This window comes from Schistocerca americana, chromosome 11 (genome assembly GCF_021461395.2).
Source record: "Schistocerca americana isolate TAMUIC-IGC-003095 chromosome 11, iqSchAmer2.1, whole genome shotgun sequence".
NCBI lineage: Eukaryota > Metazoa > Arthropoda > Insecta > Orthoptera > Acrididae > Schistocerca > Schistocerca americana.
Genome location: NC_060129.1, coordinates 63836698 through 63850418, shown reverse-complemented (window position 1 = coordinate 63850418; position 13721 = coordinate 63836698). Strand labels below are relative to the sequence as shown.

General features: G+C 40.7%; 1 long non-coding RNA gene across 1 annotated transcript in view; it reads right to left on the bottom strand.

Moving 5' to 3' along the window:
- Positions 1–13721, bottom strand: part of LOC124553923 — a 47218-nt gene that overhangs the window by 25902 nt on the left and 7595 nt on the right. The window contains exon 3 of the long non-coding RNA XR_006968167.1: positions 1790–1858. This is a non-coding gene — a long non-coding RNA (uncharacterized LOC124553923). The remainder of the gene's footprint in view (positions 1–1789; positions 1859–13721) is intronic.

Below are 13721 nucleotides of genomic sequence, written 5' to 3'. Positions count from 1 at the left end.
AGGTCAAAAGCTTATTTGTGACAGTCTTTTTGTTGTGCCTATCTGCGACTCAGCATCTCCGCTATATGGTGAGTAGCAACTTTCATTTTCATAAAACAAGCCAACAGTTTGTTTTACATTTACACAGTGGAAGATGCTACAAACAGTGTTACCATTACTGTGTGACCATTAATGTGTACTTCTGTTGCCACCATGTTTGAGTGCAGTACCCATTTCCAGCATTAAGTGCGGCACTATATACCGTATGGCCTAAACACTTCTTGAAACAGTTCACACATTCTAAGCAGCCACTAATTACACTATAGCTTGGAACATTATGGCGAACTCACTCAATTTGACCTTTCATACAAAATTAGGGTTTCAACACTGCTGTGGTCTTCAGCACAAAGACTGGTTTGAGGCAGCTCTCCGTGAAGTCTATCTTTGGCAAGTCTCTTTCCTGATCACAGTATAGGTACAACAACCTGCATCCACTTCAGTTTGCTTAGTGTATTCAAACCTTGTTCTTCCTCTACAATTTTAACCCTATCCCCTCCATCACCAAAATGACAATCCCCTGATGCCCCAGCATACATCCTCTTTTAGCCAAGATGTGACATAAATTTCTTTTCTTTCTAATTTGATCCAGAACTACTTCACTAATTATCCACTACCACTTATCTTCAGCAGCCTTCTGTAGTATGACATTTCAAAAGCTCTTCTCCTCTTGCCTGAAATGATGACCGCCCAAATTTCTCTTCCATACAAGGCTATACTTCATATAAAGACGTTCACAAAAGACTCACCAAGATTTAAATTAATATTCAATATTAATAATTTCTGTTTTTCAGAAACGATTTGCTCGCAACTGTGGCAACGCATTTGATATGCCAAGCTGGCGGAGACCGTTCCTAGGGCGTGCGACATCTCAGTTGCGAGTGGCAATGGACGGCAAACTGGATGGCAGCGGCTGTGGTGAATTCGACAGTTCCTGACTGGCAATGTCACTGCCTTCTGCTACCATAGCACGAACTTAAATCTTCAGTGTGCAGAGTACTACAGCTTTTCGACTGGCTGCTCGGCCGGGTCAGAGAAGCGGAACACAGCCTCAATCGCTTAACGCCAATGCTAACAGTGTGCAGCAAGTGTCGTTTTGGTGCGGCCACTGGCAATGCCCTCCTAACACAATCTACTTGCCGACTTCTCGGCCCTGCCGTGGTTTGTGCAGCTGGCAGACACTGGGCTGCCAGCAGTCCGTGATAGGTGCGCTGCAGCAATTTGACTCTTACAGCTGCAGTCTTGTTTCTGTACAAGACATTTCTTTTCGCTCCCTGTATTTCATGCGTGACAACTTAAGAATTCCAAATAGTGCATTCCGAGCAGTGTCAGCAGGAGAAAAATATAAACGTATTAAAATCCACAGGCTTTTGGAATCAGTGTCATCTCCTCTCTGGTGCCTAAAGCTCACCAGACCTTTTCCTTCACCCCTCTTTCCATCCCCCTCAACTCTTCTGTCAGAAGAATGAGCCACTGGCTCTGAAAGCTTGCAGATTTCAATATCTTTGCACATGTTTCCTCCTGCCGTCACTTGGTGAGTAGATTTTTTACCTATTCAATTACATTATATTTTCAAAAATTGATTAATTTTTTTGATATATTAAATAGTGTATTCCAGTCCACAGTGTCAGATTTAACACATCTATCTAAAATGTATGCTTCAATCTATCTTCTAAGATACATCATGGGTCATTATTGTCTCCACTTAAGCCAATTCATTACCAAATGCAAATGTCTTAATAACAAAACTTACCACATGTTTTTCCTTGAGAAGCACTGGGACAAGTGAGACCAGCACAGGCTCTTCTGCCTTACAATATGCCTAAAAAAAGAATTAAACCTGTATCTCTGTACACTAGATATTAAAAGTGACTAGTTAACATTAACTTTAATCCAAACAAAAGGGAGCGCAATCACAACTAAAATAAAAAATGCAAAGTTAGGCAACATACACAACTACACATTGAGCTACACCCTCAGTCCTACCAACGAACAATTGGTACTAACTGTACACAATTTTGACAGGAGAGTGCGTGACCGTGCTGCTAAGCAGACCCCATTTGTGTTTTGGCAACCAGTCCAAGTCCACAACAGAGTCATATGAACTTACCCTACATTATGTCTTGTAGCATTACAACGGCTGTCTGTAACAGAATTACTTTCTCTGTGTCAACCAGCTCTGACTCCAGAAGGATCAGCAGTGCAGAACCCAACTTTCATTCTTCTCTTATGACATTGTGAGAGCCACAGATTGGGCCAAACAGCTGAACAGATTATTTCTAAACTTTCAAAAAGCATTTGAGTTGGTATGATGGCAATGCTTTATGGACAACAGTACAACTGTATGTGATATCAAACAATGTTTATGACTTCATTATCCACAATAGGCAGCACGCAAATACGGGCTGTACCTATAAGTATGACATTATCCTGTTAGAAAGCAAATATCGAATGTAGCCTGCATTACAAAATTTTTGGGAAAGTTCAGTTAGACAGTACTTTTAGTTCTATATCTCTCTCATCCCTTCTTCAAATCCCACATAACTAAGGGTGAAACACCCCCCCCCCCGTCCCTCCCAATTTCTCTCTCTCTCCCTCTCTCTCTCTCACACACACACACACACACACACACACAAACTCACTACTCACACACTTAACTGCACCTATTGACAGTTACATTCGATTCTAGTAATCGGGCAATTTACAATTTACATTACATCATTTGCCAGTCCTTGAACGATATGCAAATCATCTTCAAGACTCACTACATTTAACAATAATTTCCTAACAATATGAAATCCCTGTACACAATGGCAACATTTGCAAAGAGCTTCACAGAGCTAGCAAGCTAGCCTACCTGTACACTTATGCACAGTAGGTTGGTTGGTTGTTTTGGGGAAGGAGACCAGACAGCGAGGTCATCAGTCTCATCGGATTAGGGAAGGACAGGGAAGGAAGCCGGCCATGCCCTTTGAAAGGAACCATCCCAGCATTTGCCTGGAGTGATTTAGGGAAATCACGGAAAACGTAAATAAGGATGGCCGGACGCGGGATTGAACTGTCGTCCTCCCGAATGCGAGTCCAGTGTCTAACCACTGCACCACCTCGCTCCGTTGTTGCACAGTAGAATTTTGACGCAATACAATGTGTATTTTCCAATTCACTCACTATCAACTGTAGCAGATAAGAAACTGCATCCACAGGCATTCTCTGCTACAGCTAAAGGACATTCAACAGATTGGAACACCGTGGTCTGATGAAAGAAAGAGACTTCATTCTGAAAGGATGAAACAAATTTGGGCACAAAGAAAGGTCAACCATCAAACGTGACATTGATGGATTGTACCTCGTGTGGTCCTACTGGGCCCATACGTGAATAATAATTATCTGTCACTTATTATAACTTCATCAATGTCAACTGCATGTTGCTGTGGTCTTCATTCAAAAGACTTTTGTTTTACTCTGCACCCCAATGGTACTGAGTATGTTACACCATGAGTGGTCAAATGTCTGGTATTTTTACCACAACGCATTTATCAAGTGCTATAAAACAAGGAAACCCACCAATAAATTACAACACTCTACCAACTGGCCTATACTGAAATATTTATGTCGGCCCACAGTGTATTGTACCTCAAAGCTCTTGTGTCATTAAGCGTCATCATCAATAGCAAAAGGCAACAGCAAACATGCACTGTCAAACATAAAACTCTTCCTCGAACATCTCAAGTAAGTATGTTATACTCTCAAGGCACAGTTGTTAAACTAAAGCTGCCGCTGTCACCTACCAAAAATAGCACTCGACTGCAAAGCATATGTCAGAGCCCTCAACAATGTTACTTTCTACTGTAAAATTTATGAAAAACAAAAGTTCTAAAAATTCTAAAAACAATTACTACACCTGTGTTTCATTGTGTGCATCCATATGGAAGGCAACTGAAAACATTAAACCTAATGCCGCTAATTCGAATAAATCTGTTGCTGTTCCCTGAGGAGATATCGCTAAAGTGACACTAATGTCATCCAATTTAACACGCAAACTGTACCTCGAGAGTGTAACGTGCCAATATGAGATGTTCTGAGAAGAGTTTTATGTATGACAATGCACATTTGCTGCTGGATTTTACTGCTGATGATGCCTAATGGCACAGAAGCTTTATGGTATGTTACATTAAAGGGAGATATAAATATTTTTATAGGGGTCAGTATGTGTAGTATTGTGATTTCTTAACTCGTTTCCATATTTTATAGCACTCAATAATGAGGTAACATAGTCCCAAACATGTTGCGGTAAAAGTATCACACGTCTGACAACTGGTGGCATAACATCCTCAGTACCGATTCACATGCCTGCTGTACAATGGCTTTGCAACAGATAAGCAGCTTCCGACATCGGTGTATCCCAATCAGACCTCTTCTTCACGCACAACTACCACAATCTATATCTTTTCGGACCTGCTTCCCGTAGTTACACCTAGGTTTCCCTCTACAATTCTTACCCTCCACACTTACTTACCGAGTGGAACAACACGGCACTGAAAATAGGCTACTTCTGTTCTCAGAGAGCTGGCAATGACGTACCACATTTTCCTCTGACACGGTCCACTGTGTGGAGCACTAGAACCGCCCTTCTGAGGCTCAAATCCATTCACAGGACACAACACTAGCACACTCACTCTCCAGATTAAAGGGGTAGACACAGCACTGTCCACGTCCAGGTGCAAGCCAGCCTACCTCAATGCAGGCTACCACTAGACACAGGGATGTCGCCACATTGCAGCCCTCAACACTGCAAGTCTTCCAAAACAGTGTGGCCCTCGTGCAAACTGATGAGCCACCACACTCCCAGATGCGGCAGTCATTTAGCGGCACCACTCGACCCACCGTCATCCGGCCACGACAGAAACACACACCGAGTGAGGTGGCGCAGTGGTTAGGACACTGGACTGGCATTCGGGAGGACGACGGTTCAATCCCACGTCCGGCCATCCTGATTTACGTTTTCCGTGATTTCTCTAAATCGTTCCAGGCAAATGCCAGGACGGTTCCTCTGGAAGGGCATGGCCGACTTCCTTCCCCCTCTTTCCCTAATCCGATGAGACCGATGACCTCGCTGTCTGGTGTCCTCCTCTAAAACAACAGAAACACATTGCAGAACGAAACTGTGTTTCCATTTCGACCCAGCAGGTATTAATAGCTCAAGTCAGTAAAAACTATTTTAATGTCTAGATCCCGTGCACTATAAAGCATTAAAATGTGAAGACTAATTTCAGTTGACCACACAATCATCTTCATGTATTACAATACCATGTAAAAACATTACCTGATTTTACTCAGCTGTATACCATGTTGGTGCAATTCAGTTGAAACAAGAAGGAAAATTAATATAGAATGATGTGGCTAACAAAGGAAGTAGATCATATTAAATAGACTGTAATCGTCGAAGCAAAAATAAATTACAGTCGCAAGACCCGTTGTGGAGATAGTACCGACAGACGTCAATAGATCGCGGGATGAGCAAAACTTCGAGAGTGGAACGGAATCTTAATTGCAATCTTTTATTTACATATTAGTTGGTGTTGTTACATATGACCTGCATACTAGCAGATATTGCAGTCTGTTTTTGACAGTTACTCAAGCTTGGAAGGAGAACAGTGACACCAGCTTGGCTGAGAGCTATGATGATTGCATGGAGGGAAGCACTGAGCCCGCAGCAAATTTCATCATGTTGTTATGCATGGTAATCTATACCAAGTACATTTGCTTTCTACACTGAAGAGCCAAAGAAACTGGTACACCTGCCGAATATTACGTAGGGCCCCTGCGAGCCCGCAGAAGTGCCGCAACCCGACGTGGCATGGACTCTACTAATGCCTGAAGTTTATTTATTTATTTATTTCGAGTCAAAAACATTACAACAATATTTACAATATATACAATATAACAAATCAGGTCAAATCATAAAAGAACAAACTAAACGGTATTAGCCCAAAATTGTGCAACGGCAGCAGCATTGTCTGAAACATTAACAAGCTCTTGTGTGGAACATGATACAGGACATCTAGGACAGTTAATTAAATGTTTGGTTGTCTGTTCTTCTCCGCAGTCACACAAGGTGGAAGATTCCTTCATGAAGCCCCATTTAAACAGATTGTCCTTAGTTCGTCCGACGCCACTCCTGAGCCGATTTAGAGACTTCCACACTGTCCAGACTTGATTTCCACCAGGAGGAAGGGTCTCAGAAGGAGTCATCCAATCGTTACTGTCAGATTTTGCTGTCCACTGAGATAGTCTGGCTGCTCCAGTCCGACCGGTGAGGGGTGTAGTAGTTCTCATGCCTGAAGTAATGCTGGAGGAAACTGACAACAGGAATCCTGAAGGCCTGTCCACAAATCCCTAAGAGTGTGAGGAAATGGAACTCTTGAGAATAACACGTTGCAAGGCATCCCAGATATGTTCAATAATGATCGGGAGTTTGATGGCCAGAAAAAGTGTTTAAACTCAGAATAGTGTTTAAACTCAGAATAGTGTTCCTGGAGCAACTCTGTAGCAATTCTGGGTGTGTGGGGTGTCGCATTGTCCTGCTGTAATTACCACGTATTGTCCTACTGGAATTGCCCAAGTCTGTCGGAATGCACAATGTACCTGAATGGATGCAGGTGATCAGACAGCATGCTTACGTATGTGTAACCAGTCAGAGTCATATCTAGACTTATCAGGGGTCCCATATCACTCAAACTGCACATGCCCCACACCATTAATGGCCTCCACCAGCTTGAACAGTCAACTGCTGGCATGCAGGGTCCTTGGATTCATGAGGTTGTCTCCATAACTGTATATAATTTGAAACAAAACTCGTCCGACCAGGCAACATGTTTCCAGTGATCATAAGTCCAATGTTGGTGTTGACCGGGCCCAGACAAGGCCTAAAGCTTTGTGTCATGCTGTCATCAAGGGTACACGAGTGGGTTTTCGGTTCCGAAATACCGTATCGATGATGTTTCGTTGAATGGTTCACACACTGACACTTGTTGATAACCCAGTATTGAAATCTGCAGCAATTTGCATAAGGGTTGCAGTTCTGTCACATTGAACAATTGTCTTCAGTTGTCATCACCCCTGTTCTCACAGGACTGTTTTCCAGCCATTGTGATGTCTGAGATTTGCTGTTTTACCAGATCCCCGATAGTCACAGTACACTCATGAAATGGTCGTACAGGAAAATCTGCATTTCATTGCTAGCTCAGGGATGCTGTGTCCCATCACTCATGCACTGGCTGTAACACCACGTTCAAACTCATTTAAATCTTGGGAACCTACCATTGTAGCAGCAGTAACTGATCTAAGAACTGCCCCAGACATTTGTTGTCTCGTAAAGGCAATGCCGACCGCAGCGGCGTATTCTGCCTGTTTACAAATCTCTGTGTTATAATAAACATGCTTATACCAGTTTCTTCAGCACTTCAGTGTATGAACATCTACTGTGTTTAAACTGCAGTTTGCCCAAATGCATTTGTAGTCGGAATTGAATTGACTTTAAAATTGGACAAATACTCAACAATAGTATTCATTTCTGCACAAGACAACAAAAGCCTAGATCTAGGCAAGTGATGTACTTCTGTGTTTCTTGCTGCAATGTTGTCAACACTCTCCGTGACGTATGACAAGAATGAAAGGGGGTATATCAGGTGGTTCTACACAGAGTGGGGGGAGGTGACATGTTTGGAAGTGGGATTATAACATACTCATCTCAGCATAGAGGTGAAATCTAGTATGTATACAGGGAAAAATAGCTGTGTTCTCAAATTCCAACATAACAACCACCCCAGAAATAGCCACATATTCTGAAGAAACAGCCATATGTTTGTGACAATGAAGGTATAAATTTCACGGCTGTGCCATTAGGTTGATGATGGTGATGACCCAAAATAGTGGTAGCACACACTACAGGGATTGTAAGCATAAAAGGCAGAAAAGAAAACAGTCCAAAAATTCATGTGAACAATTTCTTGTTGTTTATTTTATTTCTCCGAGTGTTATCAAAATTTAGACAATCAATAAATGGCAAAAGTTTAGAATAGTTATAAGGTTACCTTTTTGGCAGATACTTTATGTGTATAAAACAGTTTGTAATTCTAGTTAATCAGAATCTGTTAAAAATAAATTTCTCTCAAGGAGCCTCTCATTAAAAAATTGAATAAATAAAAATTTTTTTAAAATTGGGCCATTTTATATTCAGGGGCGTCTTACACTCAAGTAAATACAGTATGAAGCTGGCAGCGTGCCAGAATGAGTAACACCTTTGCAGCTAATCAAACACTACACTTTGAGATAATAATGTTTTATTAGTCAGCACATTAATAAGACAAGCAACTGATAACACACGTAATATCATAATCCCGCTTGCTACTTTAAGTAACACACATCCATTATCTGCACACACACTGATGCTCGCGCCATGGCAGGTAGCGAGGTACTGACTGCTGGAGCACACCATCTTTCCACCGTCGGTCGTTCGCGACATCGCTGACAGACAGGTGAGGAGTGGTGTAAGCGCTGAGGTAGCTACACGTTTTTATTTGTCGTTAATCACTTCCTTAACCTCCTGATGGATCTGTTATTGTGAAAAACGGCAAGTTGCACCACAGTTTGGAGTTGACAAACTGTAGATGAATGAGTTCAAAGGTCAGAGAAGGGAAATGGTGTATGGCCTTGAGTAGGACTGTCCCTAGTAGAGCACTGTGCTGCTCAAAACCACCTTCAGGTTGATGAAAGCTTACAATTTTTTCAAAACTGCTCTAAAATGCTATTCTTGTGGGTGTGTCATCACTGGATTATACGCATCATAAAAATCTTAAAATATGCATGAAAAATGCTTAAAAATGCACAGAAAGTGCAGAAATCTGCAAGATCAAATAATAAAAAAACACAGGAGTTACTGTGTGCATCACATCTCAAAGTCGAACCTGTGCATATCAATTACGAGGAAGAGTGCCAGCCATGCCAAAGATCGGTACATTTAGAATGTTGATATCACTTTCTGAATAATTTCTGGTAGAGGTTAGGAAGGGGGGGGGGGGGGAGGCTTTCTGGGATTATTTCTAAAAATTTGCAAAATGAGGACTCATACTGTATTTCAAGAGTTGTTCCTACTTCACTATTGTTGTCGGTAACAAACAGACGCGATGTGAGTTGAGTCACGACAAAACAATCGATACGTACAGGACCAACTTCGAGATATACTGCACGCAGGGGGGTCACACTCAAAAACCCAGTAATATTTTATTTAAAAAACAACACACAATCATGAAATTTTTAACATCATTAACTTTTAATTAATACTATTGGACCAAAGCATCATTTACAATTTATTTTACATTTTTCTACTATTGTAAATACATACAAACAAGTACTGTTCCAAAAGTTTGGTGGTAAGATTGTGTCTTTGATCACTTAAGACATTTTTATAAGTAGAAAAGGACCGTTCTACATCAACTGAGGTGACTGGGCAGTATTTGAATTTGGGTGCTATGTTGGCACTTACCGTTTCTGGTAAAAGTTCACCCATCCCATTAATAAAACTATCAATATGGTACAAGGGTTCAAAGCCTGGGTTATTGTATAAAATGTTTTCAAACTTTTCTATAAGTTTTCTCGGGAATACCTCCGAAAATGAGCAGTTCACTAGAATAATTTCATTCATTAACTGAATAGATTCATTCAATGCCAAACCTTGAGTTTCAAGCTTTTTAATACTTGCAGGCATATGGGAAAAGTAGTGCTAATCACAGCAATGTCTTTTTTAATACCGGAATCATTAATAGCTTCCTTGGATTGGCAAACTGCCAAAGCCTCTGCACTATTAAAGTCATTTACTACCCCTATAATGGCCTTGAAATTATCATTGTAAAATGACACAGCTTCAACCTACATACCCCAATGAGTTACGACTGGAATAATTCAATGATTATTAAGAATCCACCTCAATTGCAAATAGAAACCAGATGTTGACCTAGGTTTCGGCGCGGATAACCGTGCCTTCTTCGGAACACACTAAAACTACAAACTGTATTAATGCTGGGCGATGCCTATTTACGCAGTTTGTAGTTTTAGTGTGTTCTGAAGAAGGCGTGGTTATCTGCACCAAAACCTAGGCGAACATCCGGTTTCTATTTGCAATCGAGGCGGACTCTTTATAATCATTGCACATTTGGTAGTTTTTCTTTGTAGGTCTTGATGCGAGCAGGAGCCTTTAGAAACACTTTCTCTGTGGGTGAAATCAGTTTACTTACATTCAGCAAGGCGATGTGCTCAGTGAACAAAGCACATCACACGAATCAAATTACGATAAAATACTCTGAGGGCTTTTCCTGCTTTGATCATGTAGGGAGCAGCATCTCAAATAAACACAAACACACTTGCATCTGCCGAAGATTCTGGATATATTTTTCTAATACCCTCAATCACAAATCTAGTGATCGTAGAATGATTTATTTTTTCAAGTTCTTTGCATAACACTAAATAGGAAGAAGAAGGCTCTTCTTTTAAAACACCAACAATTAAATTTGCAAAGTACAGGTCACAACTGTCTACAGTTTCATCAACTGAAATTCAGATCATGTTGCCCTCGAGTTCATTGCGTATTTCTTCCAGAACATTTACGCACATTGTCGGTATGTAACTTTTACACAATGTCGATTCATCTGGTATATTTTGATTTAAGCAATATTTCTGCAGGAAGCCTTAGAGGATAGAATTTATAAGATTGTGAGGAGGAATATTGATTGCAATGAATGCTCTGCACAGATCCATGTTAAACAGACTTTTTTGGTTACCTCTGGACAAGTCCCTGCTACTGCAACTTGCTGTTATCAGAAATTTTTGTCATCACCTTTTCTTCTGCATTCCTGTGATAGGAAGATTTGTCTCGGCATGCTGATCTACTTGAAACTTTTTTTTTTTTTTTTTTTGCACAAAACATTTTTTTTCACAGACTTGAAAACATAAAATAATTCCGTCATACGTAAATGTTCCGGGACGGTCAGCTATCCACGAAACGACCATTCTTTTTTCGGGTGGTATGGCACACGACACGTTATACACTGCACATCATTAACACGTTCAACTGTGTACAAGTAAGCAGAAAGCTAAACTGAAACAGCGGATGTGCGACTAAAAGCTCGCGTAATTTAATTTATTTGTTGTGAACGCATACGGCGGGACAGTGGGGGGGATTAACCGGGGGGCACAGGCACAGGAGCACTGACTCTGTACGCCTCTTCCTGTTCCTATTCTGTAATGATTTCGCCATGCAGTGGGCTTTCGGTTAGCTATTACACGCAGTTTTAGGTGCGGTGAATGTGTGAGACATAAAAACTAGATAGAGCTAGAGACTACCCGTCTCAATTTTTAAAATATTGTAAACAGAGTGAAATATGTATCGTCACCAGTTTTTATTAAAATATGCAATAACTGGTGAAAAGGAGCGAAATATGCAAATGCATATGCAGCATGCAAATGCGTATAATACGGTCCCTAGTCTTCACCAAACATCCCTCGGTTGGGATCGCGCCACAGCTTCAGCATATGGTCTATAGAGACTTGTGCATAATGCTCGAGGATGACATCGTTTTGAAATTTTCTCAACATTTAACTCGTAGCAAGTATTAAGTTTGATGTCTGTACTTCCTACAAAAAGTACATAAAAATTCTCTAAGTTGACTACGATCTAGACCTCCGTAGTGCTGTTAATTGTCATTAGAGCCAGGGTTACATTTTTTCTTCATTTAGACAACATTTTCACATTAAAATACATTTGCTACTTGAGTACCAGCAAGAACAATGATTTGCACAGTGGAACTGCCAACAGGGTTGGAGCCTGCAAAACCAGCACAGGTCCCATTCGTGTATTGCCGGTGGGAGCTGTCAACTGACAACTAATTTATATACAATAATATAATGTTGTGAAAAAGTTCGCATATTACAAATATGCACCAACGAGAGGCTAAAATGACAATATAACACTCTTCTCTCCCTGCACGAGAATCGCAAATTGTGTGGGCATACGGGATGTGACTACACGATATATAGAAGTCTGGATCAGTCCCGGGGGAACATTCAGATCGCCGAATCAGTTAAGGTGAACGCTCGTAACGTGTGGAAAATTTGAGTTCGAGTCTTGGTCCGGCACAAACTTTTGTGTGTAACAAAATGCTGACATCAATGCAGATATGAAATAAGTAGATTTATTTCATAATGTTAATCCACAGCTTTTAGGCATGCGTGTCTGAAGAGCATTATATTGTGACGATGCAGACACTGTATAAACACAGACATTTTATGATATTGCAGTGCCTGTGTTGTTAAAAGTATGATGCAATGTTCCTTTGGACATACATGCATGCCCAAAAGAACAAGCACTGTGCTGACCACAGCCTACATGGAATACACAAAACATATTTGCAGTTGCAAATACGGACAACCATCAGCTGTATAATGGAATGAAAACAACTAAAATTTGTGCCATACTGGAACTCGAACCTAGGTTTCCTGCTTTACACAAGCGGTCACCTTAACTGTTTTGGCTATCTGTGCACAACTCTTGGCCAGGCCCAAACTTCTATATGTACCCCACGTACTGGAATTTCTCTCTCTCTCTCTCTCTCTCTCTCTCTCTCTCTCTCTCTCTCTCTCTCTTTTTTGGCAAAATTCGCATCTATTTTTGTTGAGATTCATATTTCTTTTAATGATTAGATGCACCTACCTCAAAGGTTGTCACGTGAGTGAAAATAAACAAAGCCTTTTTTCTTTGAAACTGACTGCTACAGGAAGGTGCTGATTGGGAACTTTGTGACAGTAATGTTTGATTTTGCAAAAACTTCCAAAATCTTTTTCTTCCAAACTAGCCCATGTTTTCTTCATTTGGCTATATTTAAGAATTTAAAAATGATTGTTCTGTTGAAAAGCCACAGCTTTTTCCTGACAGTGAGCTGAATGCGTCTCTAATTTAAGGTGTTTCTGGACATTATCTCTCTTTTCTGCACAATTCGATGATAACAAAATATACAAACTATTAATTTCTATCTTTTGTGGGCATTCATAGGTGTGCGACCCATGCTTTACAATGCTACAGACAGAACAGACAAGGCAGTTAGCATAGAAACTGAACTGAACATATCATAATGCTATGTTAATATTAGGAGAAGAATTTTGGCACAGTCGAAAAATGTTACAAATCTTGTTTTGCTATAGCACATAGTGCAGACACTACAGGCTATAGTGACAGATGACCACAAGCATAAACAAACTAGAATTTTGACTGCCAGAGGGAAGAAGAGTGGTGCGCAGAAACAAACCCCGCCTCCCTTTCACATGGTAACAGCCAACAGTATTGTCAAAGGGATCACCCATCTCTTCTAACGTTGTAAGGTTCGTAATCGAAATCCATAACAGATCAGGATTAGTAGCTTCACTTATTTCAAAATCAGAAAACAATAAACAACACATGACACAAAATATTTGGGGGAAAGCTACATTTCAACTGCTCGCTGATGTTAGCGGACTATTGTTAACGACTCAGTGCAGGCCTGATATCTAGCAGTATTCGATACAACCACTGCTCAAAACATACTCCTCCTAATTTGCCACTTTAGAAATGACCACATTAAACCATATTTTGGGCTTTT